We start from the raw sequence: 27563 nt of genomic DNA on the forward strand, positions 1-27563 counted from the left end.
CTCTGGCTAGGATCTTTATGTCCTCGTTGTCCACGGGAATGGTACCGGAGGATTGGAGGGAGGCAAATGTTGTCCCCTTGTTTAAAAAAGGTAGTAGGGACAGTCCGGGTAATTATAGACCAGTGAGCCTTACGTCTGTGGTGGGAAAGCTGTTGGAAAAGATTCTTAGAAATAGGATCTCTGGGCATTTAGAGAATCATGGTCCGATCAGGGACAGTCAGCATGGCTTTGTGAAGGGCAGATCGTGTCTAACAAGTCTGATAGAGTTCTTTGAGGAGGTGACCAGGCATGTAGATGAGGGTAGTGCAGTGGATGTGATCTATATGGATTTTAGTAAGGCATTTGACAAGGTTCCACACAGTAGGCTTATTCAGAAAGTTAGAAGGCATGGGATCCAGGGAAGTTTGGCCAGGTGGATTCAGAATTGGCTTGCCTGCAGAAGGCAGGGGGTGGTGGTGGAGGGAGTACATTCGGATTGGAGGATTGTGACTAGTGGTGTCCCACAAGGATCTGCTCTGGGATCTCTACTTTTCATGATTTTTATTAACGACCTGGATGTGGGGGTAGAAGGGTGGCTTGGCAAGTTTGCAGACAACACAAAGGTTAGTGGTGTTGTAGATAGTGTAGAGGATTGTCAAAGATTGCAGAGAGACATTGATAGGATGCAGAAGTGGGCTGAGAAGTGGTAGATGGAGTTCAACCCGGAGAAGTGTGAGGTGGTACACTTTGGAAGGACAAACTCCAACGCAGAGTACAAAGTAAATGGCAGGATACTTGGTAGTGTGGAGGAGCAGAGGGATCTCGGGGTACATGTCCACAGATCCCTGAAAGTTGCCTCACAGGTGGATAGGGTAGATAAGAAAGCTTATGGGGTGTTACCTTTCATAAGTCGAGGGATAGAATTTAAGAGTTGCGATGTAATGATGCAGCTCTGTAAAACTCTAGTTAGGCCACACTTGGAGTACTGTGTCCAGTTCTGGTCACCTCACTATAGGAAGGATGTGGAAGCATTGGAAAGGGTACAGAGGAGATTTACCAGGATGCTGCCTGGTTTAGAAAGTATGCATTATGATCAGAGATTAAGGGAGCTAGGGCTTTACTCTTTGGAGAGAAGGAGGATGAGAGGAGACATGATAGAGGTGTACAAGATAATAAGAGGAATAGATAGAGTGGATAGCCAGCGCCTCTTCCCCAGGGCACCACTGCTCAATACAAGAGGACATGGCTCTAAGGTAAGGGGTGGGAAGTTCAAAGGGGAAATTAGAGGAAGGTTTTTTACTCAGGGAGTGGTTGGTGCGTGGAATGCACTGCCTGAGTCAGTGGTGGAGGCAGATACACTAGTGAAGTTTAAGAGACTACTAGACAGGTGTATGGAGGAATTTAAGGTGGGGGCTTATATGGGAGGCAGGGTTTGAGGGTCGGCACAACATTGTGGGCCGAAGGGCCTGTACTGTGCTGTACTATTCTATGTTCTATGTTTATGAAAGATTTAAAGTAGCTACTTAACGTACCGATCTTCATTATAGCAACCAGAGCTCCCAGAAGACCTATTCAGCCCACCGAGAACATACAGCCTCCACTCTGATATCACCAGAGGTCAGAATTGAAACTGTGTCTCTGGCACTGTCAGGCAGTGTGGCTCCTCTGGTGGGTGGTTAATGACTCCTGGGAAAAATTCAACAGATTTTCTATCAATTACTAAAAGAATACTATAGTTACAGTTATCACTGATTTATACAAAGCCTTTTACTTTGCTTTGATAAGCTTTCTGCTATTTAGTGGAACAAAGTCATGTGCTTGGTGTAAGTACTTTTAGGGAGAAGTCAATTTTTTTTCAGAAAATAACAATCAAAGTAGTTTGAAATGTGTTTTCTGGCAAGTTGTTTCCATCCAAACATATTGTTGTTAAGCCCACACAAGCAGCATTTGTAGGCACAACCCATGATCTCGTCATTACCCATAAGCATATTATGAATGCAGGTGCACAATGTACGTCTCTGAAGGGAACACATTTTTAAAGGGGAGAGGAAGGGTACATTGATGTTTGATGTATTCTGAGATAGTGAATGGGGGTTTGGGGCTGGTAGGTGGAGGGCACATTTTCAGCAGTGATACAATTTGTGCAGACGTGAATTTGGAGATACCTGTGGTTTGCAAGCTTGATATTTTGGTGCCACAATTTCCTATTGGTGTCTAGCACTAGCTGTTACTTCACAGGATGTGTGTCTCAGCTCCCCCTAATGAAGTGCAGACATGTAGGAAATACCAATCACAACTGTGAAGGAATTGATAGATAAAGACATGTGACAGTTTGTAGCCGAATAAATTCTTAAATGCCATTGGAAAATATTCAGACAGAGTCCTCAAACCACAAGTTTACTGAACGTTGTGTCGTATTGACATTATGAAATAATACACACTGTCGATTCTTATCTTTCAACCGACATCACCAAAGCAGATTATCTTAGTATCATCACATTGCTGTCTGTGTGATCTGCCTGCACATAATTTTCCTGACTGATTTCCTATACTACAAGGGGATCTCCATTTTAAGTCGAGTCGATTTTATTGCCCTATATGCAGCTGCGTGCAGGGACTACCATAACAAAAAGCCAATCTGCAGCAGTATTGCAGGCACAGAGGATTACCAAGTATTCACAAGAAAAAAAATATAAATTCAACATAAATTATAAAAATTATAGAGTTAAGAATACAAGTAGAACAAGAAAAAAATCAGTGTCGTGAAAAGAGACCAAAGTTATCGTAGTGTTACTAAAGTGAGGCAGTGATTAGGCTTGTGCAAGTTGGTTCGTGAACTGAATGGCTGAAGAGAAGGAGCTCTCTTGAACCCTGTGATGTGGGACTTCAGGCTACTGTACCATTTGCCCCATGGTTTCTGTAAGAAGATAATATGGCACAGATCATGGGAAACTTTAATGATAGTTGCTGCCTTCTTAAGGCAGCACCTCATATGAATACTTCCAATGGTACAGAGCGACATGCACATAATGTATCAGGCAGAGTACACTACTCTCTGCAGCTTCTTATTTTCTTGCACACTCGTATTGTTGCACGAGATCAGGATACTTACAACAGAACATCTGTGGAAGCTTTTTAGAGTGTTCAGTGTCATGTTGAACCTCCTTAACCTTCTAAGAAAGTTGAGTTGCTAGTGTGTCTTCCTTGTGATTGAATGAATGTACTGGTCCTAGGACATGTTACTCAATATGCTAACATCCAGGAATTGAGAACTACACACCTTCTTCCTTCTCAATCCACCAATATAGTCTTATATTCCGTCTGGGTAGCCTCCAACCTAATGGCATGAACATTGATTTCTCTAACTTCAGTTAATGCCCCTCCTCCCCTTCTTACACCATTCTTTATTTATTTTATACCCCCTTTTTTTTCTTCTCTCTCTGTCCCTCTCACAATAACTCCTTGCCTGCTCTCCATCTTCCTCTGGGCTCCCCTCCCCCTTTCTTTCTCCCTAGGCCTCCTGTCCCATGATCCTTCCCCTTCTTCAACTCTGTATCCCTTTTGCCAATCAACTTTCCAGCTCTTAGCTTCTTCCCTCCCCCTCTTGTCTTCTCCTATCATTTTGGATTACCCCCCCCCACTTTCAAATCTCTTACTCGGTGGCCGGGGTGGGGTCGAAGCGCTCGGCAGAGATGGTGCTCGGTGCTCGGTGTTGGAGGGCTGGTCGGAGGCTCGAAGTTTTCGGATGGACTCAGAGTCGGCTGTGGTCGGGTGCTTCCAGGATGCTGCATCGGCAAGTTTGCAGCGCTGGAGGCTCATGGGAGGGAGAGTTTCTCCCTTCTACCGTCTAAGTGAGACGTTGGGGCTATCGGGACTTTGGGACTTTTTTTTACCATGCTCACGGTCTGCTCTTATCAAATTACAGTATTGCTTGCACTGTTGTAACTATATGTTATAATTATGTGGTTTTTGTCAGTTTTAGTCTTGGTCTGTCCTGTGTTTCTGTGATATCGTACTGGAGGAACATTGTATCATTTTTTAATGCATGCATTTCTAAATGACAATAAACGAGGACTGAGTGTCCTCATAATCTAATCTATCTCTTCTTTCAGTTAGTCCTGACGAAGGGGCTCGGCCTGAAACGTCGACTGTACTTCTTCCTATAGATGCTGCCTGGCCTGCTGTGTTCCACCAGCATTTTGTTTGTGTTGATAGTCTAATGCATGCTCATTCTCTTTCCCCATCAACATTGAAGAAGCAGATAGGAATCTCAGAGCACAGAATTGAGAAGTTGAATTTGTTCATAAATACTCCAGAGAGTTGGTCTGCACAGATTTTCCATGCTCAGCCAGAAACACCATCCAGAACAGACTCCTTTCATGGGTTCACTCTCCTGAAGGATGTACAGATGTCAGCCTCAGAGGCTGAGATTACAGGGTCTTCTGGAGATTTGAGGGTTTGTGTGAGTGTGTCAGAATTCTCCCTATCAAATTGTGCATAAAAGGCGTTCAGCTCATCTGAGAGTGATGGATCATTACCAGTTTTGCTACCTGATCTTGCCTTGTAGGATGTAACACTGTGCAAGCTCTGCCATAACTGCCAAACATCTTTCTGTAATTCCAGTGTAGTTTGATATAGACTCCTTGTAATCATTAGCTGTAAAATGCTTTGGGATGTCTTGAGGTCATGATTTCTCTAATGTAAATGGACAGAGTTGTTTCCTTCTTATAAATTCTGTTTTGGTCGCCGGCTGCTCGACCATGTTTTTCGGTCGGGCGCTGGACGCTTGGAGAGATTCGGTGGGGGGCGGGCACCCGGCACTTGGCCGGGGGCCATGGTCAAGTGGTGGGCGACTTGGGCCAGCTCCCCCACAGGACTTAGTCTGGTGAGGAGGGTGTGAGGACACCCAGCAGGACTAAAAAAAAACAAGACCTGACAAAGGGTGGTTGAGCTCCTTGTGAGCCAACGGCCATTTTCTGTGGAAGAGATTAAAGCCTCACCACGTTTCTACGAATCGTATGCTATGCACCTAGTTAGAAGAGCTATGATGAACTTGGGCGCTGCACCGTCTACCTCGACCTGCCCAAGGCCTCCGCCTAAAGAAGGGCTGAGCTCTAAGAAGCGGCCGCGGCTGGAAACCGAAATGGCCTCGGGCTCGAGTTCGGCAGGGGCGGTGGCAGGTGGTGCCAAGGCAGCCAGCGAGAACAAACTGGAGGAGAGGCTGTTCTCGATGCTGTCTCAAGATCGAAGAAGCTGGAGATGCATAGCCGCCAAGCCCGGATTCGGGACGACACCCACTGACTGACTGACTGAGAACATAGAAAGAAGTCTTCAAGCCCCTTGGTGCTGGATCTTAGAGCATTCCCATCAGATCTGATTCCCCATCTGATTTTCCAGTAAACTACTATACTCTCTCTCATGTAGTCATCCCACTTAATCCTGTTGCCACCCACCCACCCTCAATAAGAACAGTTTTCAGTGGCCTATTCAACTACCGGGATGTCACTGGGATATGGGAAGCAGGGAGCACGTGAAAGAAACATATCTGATCAAGGAAGAACATGTAAACATGGCCTCTGATATTCCTCAACAACATCATCAGAGATAAAAAGGGGATGTGACACAAAATAGACAACTGATTTGTTATGAATCCTACTAGTGAAGATCAATGTTATTCCCAATCTCCTGGGTCTGGTGTTGTGTGAAAGTAGATGTTTGGCATTTGTGGAACCACAACAATACTTTAATTCAAAGTTAAGCAGTCAATAGATGACTAGTGGAACTTCCCCTGAGCTATCTGTTGCAAGAGAGACTGAATGCCATGTTGTTTCTGTTCCAGGTTTGTGGTGAGTCCTTTGATTTAAGCAATTATACCACTAGTCACCAACTTGACATTGGTTTCCTTGGTCTTGATGAGTTAGTATTTATGATTGAAGTTACCTTTAATGACAAAGGCACATATGGATATTGATTCAGAATAGCATTAGACCTTGAAGAGATTCTTGGTTTGATAAGCTGTTCCTAGATATTGTCTATGACTTCCCCTGCATGCCATGGTGATGTGTGATGGAGTGCTTGAGAAATTAACCTTTAGGATATGTCCTGACTTTGATGAGAAAATCCATGAAAAAGAGTGGATGTAAAAATGAATTACATTTCACCCTGGTGCCTTACACTGATCATGTGATCATGTGCCTGGTTCAGAAATTGCACCATCTCAGACTGCAAGACCCTGCAGCGGATAGTGAGGTCAGCTGAGAAGATCATCAGGGTCTCTCTTCCCGTCATTAGAGACATTTACACCACACGCTGCATCCGTAAAGCGAGCAGCATTATGAAGGACCCCACGCACCCCTCATACAAACTCTTCTCCCTCCTGCCATCTGGCAAAAGGCACCAAAGTATTCGAGCTCTCACGACCAGACTATGTAACAGTTTCTTCCCCCAAGTCATCAGACTCCTCAATACCCAGATCCTGGACTGCCCTCTACTGTGCCTATTGTCTTGCTTATTATTTATTGTAATGCCTGCACTGTTTTGTGTACTTTATGCAGTCCTGGGTAGGTCTGTAGTCTAGTGTAATTTTGTGTTTTTTATGTAGTTCAGTGTAGTTTTTATATTGTTCATGTAGCACCATGGTCCTGAAAAATATTGTCTCGTTTTTACTGTATACTGTACCAGCAGTTATGGTCGAAATGACAATAAAAAGTGACTTGACTTGAACGTGACATTGCTTGTGATTAGTTTGAGAGAAGGGAGGTTGGTGTGGTTGAAGAGTGAAATAGGAGACAAGGATAGGATAGTGCAGAGACTGAGTGAAAAGCAAAGCAGATTATGGCAGCTGTTGAGGGAGGAAGACATACAGACTGGCAGAAGTGCACATGACAAAGCTGCAATTCCACTCATTGACTTTAATCCACCAGGAATGTTTAAAGGTTCAAAGATTCAAAGGTCCAATTTAATGTCAGAGAAATGTATACAATATACATCCTGAAATGATTTTTCTTCGCAAACATCCATGAAAACAGAGAAGTGCCCCAAAGAATGAAAGACAGATAAATGTAAGAACACCAAAGTACCCCCACCCCCACGTGGAAGTGGCAGTCAACAACAATCCCCCCACTCCCCCCCACCGGCACCATCACCAAGCACTCGAACGTGAGCAAAACAATAGCAAAGACACAGACTTGCAGTTACCCCAAAGACTTCGTGTTTCACCCAGCATTCGACATACCACAGATTCTCTCTCTCCCTAATAAAGGAGAAAAAGATGTTTCCATTTTCCCAGCAAGTGGAGAGACATAACAAACAACTCGCTGGTTTACAATGTTAAAAAGTCCATTACATTGCTTTTTTCGAGCTCTGGGCCCAAAGATCCCGGGTCTTTGGGCCCACAGCAGATATCCTGACTCCCCCGACGACACACGGGCCTACTGGCGTGACACCGACCCTCGATCCACCCATCTCCAGAGCCCCGAGATCTTAGGCTTCCAAATGTGAGCCGGGCTCTCAGGCCGAACCCTTGGCATGCCGCACAATGGGCAGTCCTGAAACCTCGAGAACGGGTCCCACTCCTGCCAAGAACATGTAACTCCGGCATGTAAGTCAGGTCAGCATCTTCAAAAGAACACTGAAAGGGAAAAATAAAAATATTAAAGATGGAAATAAAGCTGTTTCCGCAGATGCAAGCAAAGGAGTTGCCGTTTAGTACCATCTTAACTCCGCCTCCATCTCTTTAGCATAGCTTAGTTAGTGTAAGGATCTTAATACTGCTGATGAAAGAAGGTTAGGCTGAGGCTTGTAAAATTGACTGCAGTTTCTCTGTGGATGCAGGCTTATCTCAGCATTTTTCTGTACAAAGGAGTAGAATTCAATAGATGGACAATGACTGTCATGTAACATTCCTTTAATCTGGTGCACTCAGGGATGAGGTGGTGCCAGTCAGTCTGATTTTCTGTACTCCAGCACACTTATAAACCACAGAAAATTTCTCACCCTCTGGACCATATTTCTCTCCCTCTGCATGCCACCTTGGCTGAACGGAGGAGCACTTTTAGGAATAGACTAAGACAACTGCACTGCTCTGAAGAGTGTTATATAAGGTCATTCTTACCTTGGCCATTAGGCTCTATAATGAGTCGACCTATAGAAGGGGAAGTGATGACCCCCTCCTGTTAGACTGTTCGAGGTAACTTCTTTATACTCTTTCTTACTTTACTTCTAATATTTGTATATTTATATATCTGTGTGCTCGTAATGCTACCATGACACTGTAATTTCCTTTGGGATCGATAAAATATCTATCCACCTATCTATCTAAAATACTGGAGGAACTCAGCAGGTCAGGCAGCATCTAAGGAATTAAATTAGCAATCAATGTTTTGAGCTGAGATCTTTCATCAGGGCCTGATGAAGGAACAAGGCCCAAAATGTCGACTGTTAATTCCATTCTTTAGAAGCTGCAGCCTAACCTGCTGAGTTCCTCTAGGATTTTGTGTGACTTACTCTAGATGTTCAGCATCTGCAGAAGCTCTTGTGTTAATCCTTATAATTCACCTTTTTGTGAGTGTTACATAATACAGAAATTTTATAAATTTTACACCAATCTCAATTTGGTTCAAGAGAGGGTAAGAAACAATTTAAGGGATTAATTTCAAGGGAACACATAACACAGGGATCCTGCACATTTTGAAGGAATGTTGGAAACAGGCCCTGGATGAATTTCTAGGGGGTTTGGTCCCAGGGAAGTTAAAGAACTAAAGGAACTGTTTGAATATGAAAGGACCGCATGAACTGGGGTCTGTGAGTTTAAAGTGAGTATTGGAACCGAGGCCTCAGCAAGCTAAAGGGAATGAAGGAATTGGGATCTCGGTAAGGTCAGAGAGAATACGGGAGATCAGAGACACAAAAGGTTGAGATGGAACATGTGAACCAGATCTTAGTGAGTCAGATATCAAACCATTGGAATTTCCAAAAAAATTAGATAACAGATTATTGGAGAGTCTTCAGAAGATCTCTCAGCCAAGGGATATGGAACAAAAGCAGCAGAAGAATAGAGCAGCCATGTTCTAATTGAATGGCAGTGGTGGTTTAAAGGGCTGAATGGTCTCTCGCAGAACTTACTAATCAGTGTAATCTACCAAATGCATTAATCATCTGCTGTGGCTCAGTTGGTAGCATTCTTTACTCTGTGATAAAAGATCTGGGGTGTAAAGGTCTATCCTGTACCAAACTCATGCTGGTCCTTCAGTGCGGGACTGAGGGAGTGCCATATCATTGAAAGTGTTGTTTTTCAGATACTACATTAAATTGAGGGCCTCTCTGCTTGATGTGGTAGATGTAAAGATCCACTGATATTCTCTTTTAAAGAAAATGTTGGGGATTACCACTAGTGTCTTGGCTCAATGAATTGTCAGCATTACAGACAAGATTGTCATTATCACAATGCTGTTTGTGGAATCTTGGAGAGTAAATTGACTGCTTCATTTTCTACAACGCAAAATTGACCGCATTCCAGGACTTAATTGGCTGAAGAACACATTGTGGAAGGAATGCTGGGAGTACCATATAAATTCTTTATTCTTCTCATCCCTAAAAATGCCTCAAACTTATAATTACAGTTAACTGTTTACTTGCTGGAGCACTAGTTAAATATTGCAAGAGTTTCAATATTACATTGGTATAAGAATGTGATCAATTTTTTAAATTTCAGCAGTATATGGGAAGTGGAAAGATGACTGTTTTTTCAAGGGACGGAGGAAGGGGCGGTTGGCTCACAAATAGAGAAAGCTTGTAGACAGTGCGAGAGGGAGGATAGGCAGGTGATGGAGAACAGATTGATGATTTGAGACGTGTCTATTTTAATGCAAGGATTATTATGAACAAAGCTTAGAGCGTGGATCAGTACTTGGAGCTGAGATGTTGTGGCCATTACAGAGACTTGGCTGGCTCAGGGGCAGGAATGGTTACTTAGAGTGCCAGGCTTTAGATGTTTCAGAAAGGACAGGAAGGGAGGCAAAAGAGGTGGGGGCATGGCACTGCTGATCAGAGATAGTGTCACGGCTGCAGAAAAGGAGGAAGTCATGAAGGGATTGTCTATTGAGTCTCTGTGGGTGGAAGTTAGGAACAGGAAGGGGTCAATAACTCTACTAGGTGTTTTTTATATACCATCCAATAGTAACAGGGACATCGAGGAGCTGATAGGGAGATAGATTCTGGAAAGGTGGAATAATAACAGGGTTGTTATGGTGGGAGATTTTAGTTTCCCAAATATTGATTGACATCTCCCTAGAGCAAGGGGTTTAGATGGGGTGGAGTTTGTAAGGGTGTTCAGGAAGGTTTCCTGACACAATTTGTAAATAAGTCTACTAGAGGAGAGGCTGTACTTGGTCTGGTATCGAGAAATCAGCCTGATCAAGTGTCAGATCTCTCAGTGGGAGAGCATTTTGGAGATAGTGATCACAATTCTATCTCCTTTACAAGAGCATTGGGGAGGGATAGCAGCAGACAAGTTAGGAAAGTGTTTAACTGGAGTAAGGGGAAATTTGAAGCTATCAGGCAGGAACTTGGAAATATAAATTGGGAACAGATGTTCTCAGGGAAATGTACGGCAGAAATGTGGCAAATGTTCAGGGGATATTTGCGTGGCGTTCTGCATAGGTACGTTCCAATGAGACAGGGAAAGGATGGTAGGATACAGGAACCGTAGTGTACAAAGGCTGTTGTAAATCTAGTCAAGAAGAAAAGAAGAGCTTATGAAAGGTTCAAAAAACTAGGCAATGATGCGGATCTAGAAGATTATAAGGCTTGCAGGAGGAGCTTAAGAATGAAGTTAGGAGAGTCAGAAGGTGCCATGAGAAGCTCTTGGCGGACAGAATTATGGAAAACCCCAAGGCATTCTACAAGCATATGTAACACTCACTCAGAACATAGAAAACATAGAAACATAGAAAATAGGTGCAGGAGTAGGCCATTTGGCCCTTCGAGCCTGCACCGCCATTCAGTATGATCATGGCTGATCATCCAACTCAGAACCCTGTACCTGCCTTCTCTCCATACCCCCTGATCCCTTTAGACACAAGGGCCATATCTAACTCCCTCTTAAATATAGCCAATGAACTGGCCTCAGCTGTTTCCTGTGGCAGAGAATTCCACAGATTCACCACTCTCTGTGTGAAGAAGTTTTTCCTCATCTTGGTCCTAAAAGGCTTCCCCTTTAACCTTAAACTGTGACCCCTCGTTCTGGACTTCCCCAACATCGGGAACAATCTTCCTGCATCTAGCCTGTCCAATCCCTTTAGAATTTTATATGTTTCAATAAGATCTTCTAAATTCCAGTGAGTATAAGCCTAGTCGATCCAGTCTTTCATCATATGAAAGTCCTGCCATCCCAGGAATCAATCTGGTGAACCTTCTTTGTACTCCCTCTATGGCAAGGATGTCTTTCCTCAGATTAGGGGACCAAAACTGCACACAATACTCCAGGTGTGGTCTCACCAAGGCATTGTATAACTGCAGTAGAACCTCCCTGCTCCGGTACTCAAATCCTCTTGCTATGAATGCCAGCATACCATTCGCCTTTTTCACCACCTGCTGTACCTGCATGCCCACTTTCAATGCCTGGTGTACAATGACACCCAGGTCTCATTGCACCTCCCCTTTTCCTAATCGGCCGCCATTCAGATAACAATCTGTTTTCCTGTTCTTGCCACCAAAGTGGATAACTTCATATTTATCCACATTAAATTGCATCTGCCACGAATTTGCCCACTTGCCTAACCTATCCAAGTCACCCTGCATCCTCTTAGCATCCTCTTCACAGCTAACACTGCTGCCCAGCTTCGTGTCATCCGCAAACTTGGAGATGCTGCATTTAATTCCCTCGTCTAAGTCATTAATATATATTGTAAACAACTGGGATCCCAGCACTGAGCCTTGCGGTACCCCACCTAGCAGCTTAATATAGGGGGTGATAACCCCCTGCCCAGCTAAACTTAAGAGATCTTGTTTGGGTGGATGCTACGCGATGTGTCCCCTGTTACAAATCAGTACCCCAAAATAACAAACAGTACACAATATGCGATTAAATGATTAAGCTTTATAACTCTACTATGGTTAGTAGAGAAACAAAAAATAAAAGAAAAAGGGCCCAAATCTTATTAAACAGTCTGTGCACAAACTTGGAACTCATGGTTTCCCCTTTGCCAATCCTCCTGAGATCGTCACTGCCCTTCGGACCCTCCCTCCGAGTCTACCCCGTCTAGTGGTCTACCAAATCTCTCCATTCACGTCTTCTCTCTTCATCTCTCTCTCCCTCTGGCAAAAGCCCACGAAATCAACTGCTTCCAGAATCACAAGACAGGGCAACAAAATCCTGATTGACTAACATGCATCCATAATTCTGTTATCTCCAGCCATAACCCAAACATCACTGCTACAGAGAAACTGTTACTTCAGCAGTGAACATTACAAAAAACCATTACATTAGCAATGAAACCTTACAGCACATTACATATGTGAAGAGCAAGAGGATATGACATGAGAGAATAGGACCAATCAAGTGTGACAGTGGAAAAGTGTGTATGGAACCGGAGGAGATAGCAGAGGTGCTTAATGAATACTTTGCTTCAGTATTCACTATGGAAAAGGATCTTGGCAATTGTAGGGATGACTTGCAGTAGACTGAAAAGCTTGAGCATATAGATAGTAAATTTGCTGATGACACAAAGGTTGGGGGTGTTGTGGATAGTGTGGAGGGCTATCAGATGTTACAGTGGGACATTGATAGGATGCAAAACTGGGCTGAGAAGTGGCAGATGGATTTCAACCGAGATAAGTGTGAGGTGGTTCATTTTGGTAGGTCAAATATGATTGCAGAATATAGTATTAATGGTAAGACTCTTGGCAGTGTGGAGGATCAGAGGGATCTTGGGGTCCGAGTCCATAGGACACTCAAGGCTGCTACGCAGGTTGACTCTGTGGTTATGAAGACATACGGTACATTGGCCTTCATCAACCATGGGATTGAGTTTAAGAGCTGAGAGGTAATGTTACAGCTATATAGGACCCTGATCAGACCCCACTTGGAATACTGTGCTCTGTTCTGGTCACTTCACTACAGGAAGATATTGCCTGGATTGGGGAGCATGCCTTATAAGAATAGGTTGAGTGAACTCGGCCTTTGCTCCTTGGAGTGGCGGAGGATGAGAGGTGACCTGATAGAGGTGTATAAGATCCTGAGAGACATTGATTGTGTGGATAGTCAGAGGTTTTTTCCCAGAGCTGACATGGCTAACATGAGAGGGCACAGTTTTAAGGTGCTTGGAAGAGGAGATGTCAGGGGTAATTTTTTTACGCAGAGAGTGGTGAGTGTGTGGAATGGGCTGCTGGCGACTGTGGTGGAGGTGGATACAATAGGGTCTTTTCAGAGACTCCTGGATAGGTACATAGAATTTAGAAAAATAGAGGGCTATGGGTAACCCTAGGTAATTTCTAAAGTAAGGACATGTTCGGCACAGCATTGTGGGCCAAAGGGCCTATATTGTGCTGTAGGTTTTCTTTGTTTCTATGTTTCTATGTTCTAGTGCTTGGAAATTTTACACTGCCTTTAGTACATAAAATATCTTCAGGCATCACATAGATGAATGAAGAACAGAAAATTTCTGGAAAAGCAATTTTTAGTTTAGAAATTTGGATCCTTTTACAAAGCAGAAACCTGTTTGGTAAGTTCTTCTGCATGATACCATTGCTTAAAGTATAAATCTTGGCAGACGTTTTTCAAAGTCCTAGTAGAGAAAATAACCAATGATTTTCAACATCTCGGCTATGTAAAAAGATATGTAAGCATTTTTTTCTTAAAATACTTGCTCTTCTGATTTGCTTTGAATCTGCTTACAGGTTGCATCTTCACTGAACCAAATATGTTCGTAGGGGAATTGTGATAACCGTCTCAATAATTCATTGCTGTCTTAACAGACGATTATACATTCCTCTCTAACTACTCGGAAAATGGAAAGCATGGAAGCTCATTTGTGTGTGTCAACTCAAGTGGAAAAGAGTCTCAATCTCAAAATGATAGAGGCTTTTGTGGAAGAGAATAGTAAGGCAAGAAAATTTGTTCACCAACATGTCAACAATACACCAACAATACAAGCGAGGCACATTGTGATAATATCATGCTGATATTTTTATCAAAAGGAGGAGATAAAATGGATAGAGGATGACAGATAATAATTATCAGCCAAAATAAAGCATAACTTGCACTAGAAATGTTACTATTAGCATTTGAGAGTTTCAGCATCTGTCATGTCTTCAGATCCTGATGACAGTTCATCCTGTTTCTATCCAATTTTCTGCTCGATTTGACAATCTCAGAGTGACTGTTCTCATTAACTCCTCTCCCAAGCATATAATGTGGTGGTTTTTATTGAAATCAGGATAGGGTGGGTTGCAAAACATTGCAAGTACTGGAGACCTCTCTTTTTCGTTCAGAGTTTTTTACAGTACAGAAGTACACAGAATAGATTCCATGTCCTCCAGCCACTCAGCACATTATACGCTCGGACCTTCCACTCTCTGATAACAAATGATCAGTCCTCAGCAAAGGCAACAGCTTGCCATCAATATTCTCTTTCTCCTTTTCATCCAACCCCCACCCTCAGCTTCTTGAAATCAACTTATTCACTATCTTTTTCAGTTCTGATGAAATGCCTTCAGCAGGAGCAGTTTACTGCCTGACCTTCTGAGTCAATACAGAACTTCAGGCTTTTTTTTTCACATTCCCCTCAGTTTTTTTTTATCTGTAATCTATTCTCTCTCATACGCCCATGAACTTCCCCTGATTTTTTTTTTTTCATCGCACGTCTGTGCCACTGGCCAATTAACCTTTCAACCTGCCTATCTCCGGGATGTGGGAGGAAATCAGAGCACTTAGGGGAAACCCATGCATTCGCAGCAAGAATGTGGAAACTCCAAATAAACATCACTAGAGAACAGGTTGAAATTTAGGTTGCTGGAGTTGTGGGTCAGCACGAGATCTGAAAGGAACACAATAAAAATTTGTTTCAGATATTATCTACAGATTGCCAAAAAGGACTTAAATGAGCCCTGAACATGACAAATGGATTTTCCTCCAATCTTTTACTAAAATATTTATTTATAAAGATATTTATTATCAAAATAATTTCTAAATGCTTTTAATCTTCAGGAAGATTATAATGCATTTTAAGGTGAATTTTTATTGCTTTTGTTATTATTTGTTATTTTACATCAGTGCGCAGCCCCTTTGGTGATGTCTGTTATCTGTCAAGTAGGGGACCGTGCACAATTCTGATTTGATGGAGACAGACGTGAGAGTACGGAGGAACATCTGGAAAACTTCTGAAATGCCCGCTTCGCTGCCGCTGCTACTGTTTTGTAATCGGAATCTCTGGAGCTGAAGGCCCCGAAATCCTTGGCTTTGCGTGTTTCAGCAGCCGGGGAGAGGTCGAAGGCGCTCGGCAGAGGATGGCACTCAGGAGGCTGGTCGGAAGCTCAAAGTTTTCGGACGGATAGACTCAATGTCGGCTGTGGTCGGCTGCTTCCAAGGTATCGGCAAGTTGATGGTGCCTGGAGGCTTATGGTAGGGGGTTTCTCCCTTTTGCCGACTGCTATCGGGGACTCGGGAGTCGATTGACTCGGGACCTTGAGACTTTTTTTTACTGTGCCCATGGTTTGTTCTTCATCAAATTATGGTATTGCTTTGCACTGCTGTAGCTATAAGTTATAATTATGTGGTTCTGTCAGTGTTAGCCTTTGGTTTGTCCTGCTTTCTGTGATATCACTCCGGAGAGACATTGTATCATTTCTTAATGCATGTATGCATTTCTAAATGACAATGAAAAGAGGACTGAGTGTTCTCATAATCTAAGATAACATCAGGGGTAGCACTATGGCATAGCAGTTAGTGTAGCACTACTACAGTGCCAACAATCCAGGTTCAATTCCCACCGCTGTCTGTAAGGAGTTTGTACATTTTCTCCATGACCCTGGCCCTGTGCGTTTCCTCCGTGTGCACTGGTTTCCTCCCATATTCCGAAGGCGTTCTGGTTAGTAGGCTAATAGGTCACATTGTCCCGTTGAGATGGAAAGGCCTGAAACTGCGCTATATCTCTAAATAAAAATAAACAGTAAAGTTAAAATAAAATCAGTTTGCAACAGGGATGTTTATTCCAACTCTAACGATAGTATGCTCCCTATTGGCGCTGTTTTCAGTGTGAAAGTTAATTAAGTTGCTTACTATTGCAAATAAAACATTGGCCATTTTGTAACATGGACTCTATACTGGTCACATATCCATACTTCCTTATAAGGAGTGCACTTTTTCTTATTGAGTCTGTCGTGGCTATGATGGAAACAGTTCCATCAGCCTCATTCTCTCATTTTGTTTTACAATGTTTATAGATTATTAGAGGAATAGATAGGGCAAATAGAAACATCTTCATTACCAGGGTAGGAAAAAATAAAGCTAGAGGACAGAAGACTAAAGCCTCATTTATACTTCTGCTTCAACTCGACGCGGTAACCTACGCAAGTGACCGATGCGCGTTGTGAGCATTTATACTTGTGCATTAGTGTGTCTGCGTCGCTCTGCAATTCACGCATGTTGCGCATGCGTACACACCTGCCCGCGCAAGGCTTCATGGTCATGGTAGCCTTTCTTGGGGTAAACAAGAAGCGAGCGCCTTTTTCGTAAAAGGGAAATGTGTCCTCCATAAGTTCGGAGGTCTGTAAAGCTTTATGGAAAGCATTGCAGCCAGAGTTCCTTCCCTGCCCTTCAGTCGCCCAATGGGAAGCTATTGCAGCCTAGGATGAAATGCAATGCTACCAAGCGGACCAATCACAGTTGTTGCGTTCTGCGCGGCCGCGACACGCGGTTACATTTTGGGAGAGGTGCGCGTTGCAGCAACGCAGGCTCTGGCATAGGGTTCCGCATCAGCTTTGCGTAGGGTTTGCGGCGACGCAGTACTTATGGCGTCACGTTGACACAGAAGTATAAATCAGGCTTTAGGTGAGAGAGGAGAAATTTTAAAAGGGATCTGAAGTGGAATGTTTTCACACAGAGGGTGGTGGGTATTTGGAATAGCTGCCAAGCAAGCTGAAAGAGAAGGGTACAATTTCAAAGTTTAAAAAGGTATTTGGTCATATATATGGATAGGCAAGGTTTAGAGTTTAGAGAACTTTGAATCTTTCAATGTGTAAAGTTCCCCTGTAAGCAATTCTCTCTCATGTGCCCATAAAATCCCCCCATTTCCTCTATGATCCACTTACAATTTTTATTCACAGATTAATCCGCCAGCAGATGTAAAGGATATGGGTGGAAACTGAAATACTTAGACGAAGTCCATGTGGTCACCTGGACAACATACAAACTGCACACAGAATGGAGCCTGTGTCGTGGAACTTGTGAGGCAGTAGCTCTGACTGCTGTGTCATGCCATGCACAGACACAAAAGCAAAAAGCAAAGATAATTCTATCTTCACAGGAAAGAGATCTTGCACTGATATATACTGTCTTATCACATCTCACAGAAAAGTGGCCTAGAGGAATAATTAACAAACGTAGAAGAGCTTTTCAACAAAGGGGGAAAGGAAATTACAGGGTATTTCTCATATTAGAATAGAGAGAGGTACTGGGTGAATTATTTCTTCACATCCTCTTCTTTCTACTTCTTCCAATTTGAATTAAAACAGAAATAATTTTAGACCTAGCTTTTAGGGTAGGGATTTATTCTAGACCAAGTATTAGTAATCTTGGTGACTATGTGTGACTACCTAAGTACTTTATAATGTGCCATATAGTTTGATCTGCAACATAATTGCAGTTTGTATTATCTTGGACAACTCGACAATAGCTGGTTGACTGTAGAGGTTCTTTGCTCTGCCCAGTTTGTCTTAATTATCAAGTCTCACTGATGACTTGGTGGGTTCAATCCAAGTAATCAACACTAGGGGCTGAGACAAAGAACCAGAAAACAGTTACCAACTTCCAAGCATGTGCTAGCAAGGTTGTTTAAGTAAAGGGCTGGAATTTCATTAACCAAAGACAGTCGTGGTTTGAGATGCATGCTGATAACATGTCTGCATGTTATACTCTTTTTCCTATTATGAGGGGTAATGACGTGGCTCAAACCTGGTAGTCATTGAAAGCTTTAACAAGATCATAATGAGGTGTAATGTCATGAAGGATAAAGGACATTTATCTGTTGATTTAGCTTAATTTCATTTGAAATAAATGTAAACTCTCAATGTTTGTTCATCTTAAAACGTTCAATGAAGCTCTTTCAGAAGTTGATACATTGATTTTCCAGTTGCTTGCTTTTTTTTACTGGGGGGTGGGGGAGAAAAAGCAGCTGTTTACTTCAAGGATAACCTGAAATGCTGGAAAAGAGACGGTGACCTTAACATAGGAAACTTCTGTTGTGGAATAAGCATTTTCTAAAACAAAGTTAAAACAAATGGAATAAATTATTATTGAAAGCAGTGAACACAGAATCTGTAGAATTGTTTCAAGAATGATTTGGAGAGGAAATTGTAGCTATGAGCATAGATCTTGGTTAACATAATGCTTAGTTCATGACACATTATATAATTCCTTTTTGAGAAACATAAAGTGGTATTTAGAATGTTATGCATCTGATTATATTTTACATATGCGTACTGTTACAAATAAATAAAGATTTTTATGTTTAAAGTGATTTAATTTTGTTTTAAAAATAAAGTAGATGTTAACATAGTGAAGGTAACTAAATCAGCCTCAGACTAACATAAGTCCCATCCAGCATGCTTGTTTAAATTAGCACAGTTATGTCTCATCCTTTCAAGGACATCTGCAACAGTTTAATTTTGCCACATCTGTAGTACGATTGAAATAGGTGTGAAGAAACTAGGGAGCAAGCCACCATAACTTGGCTTTGCTGGACCAACATCATTTTAGGAAGGTTCTGTATTCAAATGAGTTTACATGGCTTAATAATATTTCCAGATTTTTGCTTTATTCTTATTATTTAACACATGAATACTATTGAATTTCATTACTGTAGGCATTTTCATGAGTAATGCCAACCAATTGAGCCGGAGGAAAATCATTCACTTTGCAAACTTATATTTTGTCACACATTGTTAAGTTGAATATACTTAAAAGTAAGTATACAAATAATTTCCTGAAACCATAGGGTCAACATTATTTTTGACATGAAAGTGATGGGATGCCTTTTCCCCTTATAAATAAAGAGTCACCAATAAAATCGCCTGAATTTCTCAATTTGCAGCTTGTCATTTTTTGTGAATATGAATTTGTCTTACTTTTCATTAGTTATGCAGGACAGCAGACCATTCTCTCTGATTTCGTGTGCTGTCTAAAAGATGGTTGCTAAACTTGGTGTCTTCTCCTGCTGCTTTGGCTTCCTTTCACGTGCATTGGTCTTCTCAAACTGGTCGGGCATTTGATTCTTCTTCCTGTATGATCACAGTAAGATTCAAGGTTCAAGATGGTTTCCTGTCATTTCCAAAGCACAAGTTTAAAGGAGAATGAAATAATTGTTACTCTGGATCCAATGCAGCACAAGAAAAGACGATAAGTAAAAGAACACTGTTGTGTATTTAATACTTTAGTAATATTGTAACTACAAACAACAGGAATTCTGCAGATGCTGGAAATTCAATCAACACACATCAAAGTTGCTGGTGAATGCAGCAGGCCAGGCAGCATCTATAGGAAGAGGCGCAGTCGACGTTTCAGGCCGAGACCCTTCGTCAGGACTAACTGAAGGAAGAGTGAGTAAGGGATTTGAAAGCTGGAGGGGGAGGGGGAGATGCAAAATGATAGGAGAAGACAGGAGGGGAAGGGATAGAGCCGAGAGCTGGACAGGTGATAGGCAAAAGGGGATACGAGAGGATCCTGGCATCCTTTATTTACATAATCCACTGTATGCTGAGGTAAGTGAATGGCATATGTCATCACATCACCACATCATAAGTGTGCGTCTTGCTAAAGTAAAAAAAGAAATTAGAGATACATTATCATCTGTCTACATGTTTTGCTTTCAATTAGTTTTATGATTTAGAGTTACAAAACATAACATACACAACAATAAAAAACACAATAAGTATAAATACATAAAATAGCTTATGTACATGGATTGATTGTGTGTCCATAAAGAGACACTAGGCACAGAAGTGTCGGTACGTAAGGTGATTCTGATAGGAAATGATACATTAGTGGTGGTGTGGGTTACTAGGTGGAGGTGTTGGTCAGCCTTACTGCTTGGGGAAAGTAACTGTTTTTGAGTCTGTTGGTGCTGATGTGGTGCTACGTAACCTCCTCCCTGATGGGAGTGGGATAAATAGTCCATGAGCAGGACGTATGGCAGTGGTCTCCAACCTCCGGGCCGCGGACCGATACATTGCCGCAAAGCACGCAGGGGTGCAGCGGTAGCCAGGACGCACCCAGCACATCTTTAAGAAAAAAGCCAAAATAAACAAGCTAATTAATTAGGTGCCACCCGGCACGTAAGTGTCAGCCCAGATCAGAGGCGATGCAACTTAAAGATGTGCTGGGTGCATTCCGGCCACTGCTGTACTGCTGCATTCTTCGCGGCCTGGTATCAGTCCGCGGCCCGGAGGTTGGGGACCACTGACCTATAGGATCCCACCATCAAGGAGGAGGTACAAGAGCATGATGAAACATACTCATTGTTTCAGGAACAGCATTTTCACCTCCACCATTAGATTTCTGAATTGACAACGAATCCATGAACACTATTTCTGTTTTTTAATTGTTTTTCCTCTCTTCACATCTCTTATTTTATATTTATTTACATATAAATATAAATCACACCCCTTGGAAGTTTTCGTGTTTCATTGTTTTATGACATTGAATCACAGTTAATTTGCCTTTTTTTGACACTGATTAAGAGAAAAAGACTTTTTTATAATTTTATCAAAGGAAATCAACTGAACAAAACTGGCAACGTAATGGATAGTTGTACGTATATGGTTCTATGGTTCTATATCTGAGTGTTCCACTTCCATTGAAATAAATAGGAAATAATACATCAACAGAAAATAATGACTACTTACTAATGGTCATTAGACAGAAAATCACATGTATTTAGTCATAAATAATCTTGGTTTGTCATCATTTTCTGACTAGCAACTTGAGATAACCGCTATTTTCCATTAACATTATTTCCTGGTTAGTTAAGTGTTAATGATTAACTATGAGCCATTGCAAGGTAGTATTTTAATTTGAATGACTTTCATACAGAGGTTAGGAAATTTGCTATCTTATTGCCACGGTATGTTGTTGATCGACATTGCAGCCTTTAGAGTCATAGAGTCATAGAAAAGTATAGCATAGAAAAAGGTCATTCAGCCCATCTAGTTCCTGGCTGAACCACTTAAGAGTCCTACTCCCATTGACCTACACCTGGACCATACCCTACCACCGATATACCTAACTGAACTTAAAATTGAGCTTGCATGCACCACTTGCGCTTGCAGCTCTTTCCAAACTCTCATGACACTCTGAGTGAAGCAGTTCTCTCTCACGTTCCCCTATTTTGTAGGTTCTTCTCCCGTGTGCGGGTTTTCCTCTGGATGATCCAGTTTCCTCCCACAATCCAAAGTCCTACTGGTTAATAGGCGGATTGGTCATTGTAAATTGTCCTGTGATAGGTCGGTGGGTTGCAGGGCAGTACGGATCGGTGGGCCAGCAGGGCCTGTTCCATGCTGCATCTATAAGTAAAAATAAAAATAAACTTTCCACTTTTCACCTTTAACCTATGACCTCTAGTTGTTGTAGTCCCACCCAACCTCAGTGGAAAAAGCCTATTTGCATTTACCCTATCTATAACCTTCATTATTTTGTATACCTCTATCAAATCTCCCCTCAATCTTCTTCGTTCCAGGGTTTAAAGTTATAACCTATCCAATCTTTCCTTAAAACTCAGGTCCTTCAGTCCTGGCAACATCCTTCTAAACTTTCTTTGTACTCTTTCAAAGTTATTGACATTTTTCCTGTAGGTAGGTGACCAAAACTGCACACTAAACTCCAAATTAGGCCTCACCAATATCTTATGCAGTTTCAACATAACATCCCATAATATAATAATTACGAGAGGTGTAGAAAGGGTAAATGCGAGCAGGCTTCTTCCACTGAGGTCGGGTGAGACTACAACTAGAGGTCATGGGTTAAGGAAAAAAGGTGAAATGTTTAAGGGGAACATGAAGGAAAATGTCTTAACCGAGATAGTGGTGAAAGTGTGGAACAAGCTGCCAGTGCAAGTGGTGGGTGAGATTTTGATTTCAATATTTAAGAGAAGTTTGGCTAGGTACATGGATAGTAGGGATATGGAGGGCTATGGTCCTGGAGCAGGTTGATAGGACTCATCATCATCATCATCAGGTGCCATACCCAGTTTGAGCTTTGACTGCCATGGCCCACACACTCCTGTTTCGGGTCAAGTGGATCAATTCATTGGTATTCATTTCCAGTTCTCTAGCTGCTGTCTCCATCACCATTTGTCTTTGTCTTTCTCTTGCTTTCTTCCTCTCAATCTTTCCCATAATTACCGTGTATTCTAACTCCTCTTTCCTAATCACATGTCCAATGAACTCACGTTGCCTTTTCATGATCTCATACATTATTTCTCTTTTTGTGCTTCCTCTGTTCTTGACATCCTCGTTAGATATTTGTTTCATCCACGATATTCTTTGCATCCTCCTCAAAAACCACATCTTTGCTGCTTCAATTCGATTCCTCATTTTACTAGATATTGTCCAACATTCTGAGCCATATAACATAACTTGATAAACGTAACATTTCAGTACACTGAGGCGGGTTGTCATGCCTAGTTTAGTATTGGTCAGTATACTCTTCATTCTCATAAAGGTGTCTTTTGCCATCCCTATTCTTCTTTTGATGTCCATGTCGCACCTGCCATCTGATGTCATTTGATGGGACTAGGGAGTTTAAATAATTTGGTAAGGACTAGATGGGCTGAACGGCCTGTTTCTCTGCTGTGGTTTTCTATGACTCATGCAACACACAGAAAATGCCGGAGGAACTCAGCTGACCAGGCAGCATCTATGGAAAAGAGTTCAGTTGATGTAAACATTTTCCCTTTCTAGTCCCATTTATTCTAATTTTTTTTGACCCTCTGTGACTGATTTAGTTTTTAAAGGATGGGACAGGTTGGGTATTAAATGTTTTTCGGATCTGTTTGTTGGAGGAAATCTTTTCTCATTTGAGCAATTGTCAGCTAAATATAGCTTACCCAAAACTCACTTTTTTAGATATCTCCAAATCAGAGACTTTCTAAGATCTCAATTATGCACATTTCCTATAAGCTCAGATAAAAACTTACTAGGTGTAATTTTTAATTTGACACCTTTTCATAATGGTTCAATATCTAATGTTTATGGTATGTTACTGGAGACAAGGAATGTTCCTTTAGACAAAATTAAGAATCTCTGGGAACAAAATTACAGACATCAATATCTGAGTAAACTTAGAATAAAATTTTTAAACTGGTTAATACTTCATCGCAATGTGTTTGCCATTCCCTCATACAATTTAAGGTGGTACATAGAGTCCATATGACTAAAGATAAGCAATCTCGTTTTTATTTGGATGTATCTCTCTACTGTGACAGAGGTAATAATGGAGAAGCTTCATTAATTCATATGTTTTGGACTTGTCCGTGTCTTGAAAAATATTGGAAGGAAGTTTTTCAAACTTTTTCTTTACTTTTCAAAGTCAGTTTTAAGCCTAATCCTCTGATGGCCCTATTCGGTGTTGTTGCAGGACAAGATATCAAGCTGAAGACATCTGACTTACATATTTTAGCCTTTAGCTCTCTTATAGCTAGAAGGGTGCTTTTGTTTAAATGGAAAGATGTTTTTCCTCCTACTGATGCTCAACGGTTATGCGATGTTATGTCATGCTTAGATTTAGAGAAGATTCGTTGTTTAATTTCTGTATCTTGTCAAGACTTTCAAACATTGTGGTGATCCTTTTTGAACTATTTTCAAAACTTTCAAAACCCTCAATTTGTTGTTTAAGTTTAGATGTTGCCTACTATTAATTTTTATTACACGAGAAGGTATTTTACCTTTTTTTCCTCCTTAATAAACAGCTTCGGTCTTGGTAGGGGTTGGACTTTTTTTTGTAATAAATTAGTATGTTTCAATATAACTATTGACTAACCTACATGAATACGGGGGTAATGAGCTTGTTATTATGAATAGATATAATGTAATTGGTAATTAAAAAAAAATTTTTTTTGACCTTTTATATATACTTTCTTGTACTCTGTATTCTTCTATGTAGAAACTAATAAAAATATTGAAAAGAAATGCTGAGATATTGTAGTAAGCCATTAGAGTAATTGGAGCAGAGATTAATTTAGTTATTTAATCCACAGCCAATGCCTGCCTTTTGCACTTAGGTGTGGGATGAGCTGTAATAATCCCCCCACCCACCCCTGACCATGAGCTGTCACCTTCTTCATCTGCTGTCCTTTAGGCTCTGTCCCTTATTAAAATCAGGAAGATTTCCACATAGAGTGAAATGTGTCATGTTTTTGCATCAAAGACCAGTACAGTCCAGAGATAAGTTGGGAGCAGCCTGCAAGTGTAGCCATGCTCCGCATGCCAATGCTTCCAGTACCAATGTAGCATTCCCACAATTTACAAACCCTAACCCTTTTCTTTTGAAATGTGGGAGGAAACCTGAGCACCCAAAGGAAACCCATGCGGTCACAAACTGCTTACGGACAGCAGTGAGAATTGGACCCTGATCTTCTGATCAGTGGTGCTGCAAAGTATTATGCTATCATGCACAACTAATGCGACCAAAAGTGGTATAGGATGGGATTGCTTGCAACAATAGAGTTTGGATGATATCTATGTCCCTGAACAATTATGTAAAGAAAATAATTATATTTGAGCATCCATGAAATTTGGTGGTTGAGGAATGACTTATATAATGATGGAGCTATGACCAATGTGTTACATTAGTCAGGACTGGAAAGGAATGCAGTTACAATATCTAACTGTAGCAAATTGTGACCGTGCTCTGCAGGTGATGAGGCTCGAACATGAAGAAACACGTTCAGTCTGTTCGGTGACCAACCATTTCCTGCTGCACTTTAACAGAGATTGAAATCCGTGCATTATATTTCAGTCTTGACACTTTTCTGTTTTTAATCACCTTCAAATGCAAAAGTGTTGCAAGATCTTAGGCTGGGTGCACTTCGTGGAGAAACCCCATCTGAGTCAATTTGAAATGATAAATTTATTTAACCAAAATTTAACACTGCAAAACGTTGTAAGAATGGTTGAAAGAATAGTTACTAAGTATTTTTAGAGAAAAAAGTAGGAGGGGAACGATATTCTTAATCTAATTAGCTTAGAAATGACTGACAAAATATTTTCCTCTTGTGGACATCTCAGAACCAAACCATTGATACATTTTCATAATAGTTTTAATAGTTGTTAATCTCATTTACAAATCAGAATTCGGAGGTTTACGATGCTGGGTGATAGATTCTGGAAAGTTCCTACAAGAAGTGACTAATGTCAGAGGAAGGAAGAAGGCATAATTGAGGTTGGGTTGGATCAAAGTCTAAAATGCAGCAAACATCATAAGCAGATATTTTAATCCAGAGGTGTGAAATGATTCACATTGGTAAGAACAGTAAGAAGAAATGATGCACAGCAAATGGGACAATTTAGGTCCTGAAGAAGGGTCACCTTTTCCCAGGGGCGTGTCTATGGAAAATAGCACCTATGGCAAGCACTGAAATTGCGCCCCTGTCCAAACATCTGACACCCATCTTTTAGATAACTTTACCATAATATCAACTCAAAAATACAACTCAAGCTCGTTAATCTTTTAACTAACAAATTATGGCATTACATGAAAATTATAACTGCACCTTCCTTGCTTTCACTGATGCAAATTGGTCTATGATGTGATCAAAGTCAGTTTTTTCAGTTTCTTCTCTTTCTACACTCAGCAGAGCAAGATCACAGAGTCTGCCTTGACCCATGGAGGCTCTCAAATATGAAAGTATTAGTTTTAACTTGCTGAATGATCTCTCACAGCTGGCGATGGTTAGCATTATCTGAATAGCAATGCGAAGATTGGGGAAGACAGTCTCATCTGCATACTGAACAATAAATTCAAGAAGCTCTTCAGGTCTTGATATTTTCATCTTGACCCTCCTTGATAGCAACATTATGCAATCCAAAATTTCTTCATGTAGCTGCTGTCCATCAACATCAGAGCTGTACAATTTGCCCAAATATTTGCACATCTTCTTTAGGTCGTTACTGTCCGTGCCGTAACACAGTCCCTCAACATCGAGAAGGAACCCAAACTTGGAATCAGTGTTGTGCAAACGAGCGAAACTTTCGTCCATTTCTCTGTGAAGACAGTCAAGTGTTCTGTCCATGGCTCTTTCCATTTCCTCCTTAACTGTCAACCCAGTGTCTCTCGAGTTCTCATCAGCCATATATTTCTTTCGTCTCTGACGTCTTTCAATTTCAATATTCCATTCTTGACAGAGACCGACTCCTTCTTCGAGTGACTCACTGACCAACACTTCTCTTTCATCATAAAAATGACCTCGGGGGGCTTTCAAATCCAGGGCAGCATCGTGGAAGTTCATGCTAGGATCCTACAGCCTCTTTTGAATACGGTCAATGCGAATGAGTACTTTGTTCCAAAATCCTAGCAAAATCAGAAAATCGTAACTCAACATGCAGTTGTACAGCTGCCTTGCGTCACTTCTTGTTTCACTGGTCTCGTTTTCATTGTCTATCATGTCCTGGAGAACTTGAAGCATCTCCTCAAGGTACTTGTTGACAGGCTTCACTGCTTCTGTCCTTGCACTCCGCCTGGTTTCAGACTCCAACTTAACAACCACAGGCACGGCGTTTTTGAGTTTTTCCCAGCACTGAGTTGAACGAGAGAAAAACACGTAGAGAGCTTCGATGGTTCCAAAAAATGTGACCATCATTGTATCCTGCTTGGCTGCATGTACACCCACCAAGTTGAGTGAGTGATTGTCACAATTCACAAACACTGCCAGGTTGTTTTTCTAACTTATTCTTTGATGAACACCACTTCTGTGTCCAGCCATCACAGCAGCGTTGTCATAGCACTGTGACTGACAATCTTGTAGCTCCATTTCGTCCTTCTCTAGCTGTTTCAAGATGTCTTCAACCAAGCTCTCAGCATCCTTCTGGCTTATCTGGATAAAACAAAGGAAGGACTCTCTAACACGGACTGTTTTCCTCTGAAATCAACTTCCACATACCTCACTACTTCTGACATCTGCTCACGGTGTGCCTGATCAGGAGTCGAGTCGAACATGAGACCATAGTACTTGGCTTTAGGAATGCTTCTCAGTAAAGTCTGGCAAACAGTGGATGCCATCATGTGGATGCATTCATTCTGGACGCCTGGTGAAAGATAAGACGTGGCTCCAGGATGACTTTCCAAATGAGTGAGGTATTCTTTTATGACAGAGTCAATG

Source organism: Mobula hypostoma, chromosome 6, assembly GCF_963921235.1.
Source record: "Mobula hypostoma chromosome 6, sMobHyp1.1, whole genome shotgun sequence".
Classification (NCBI taxonomy): domain Eukaryota; kingdom Metazoa; phylum Chordata; class Chondrichthyes; order Myliobatiformes; family Myliobatidae; genus Mobula; species Mobula hypostoma.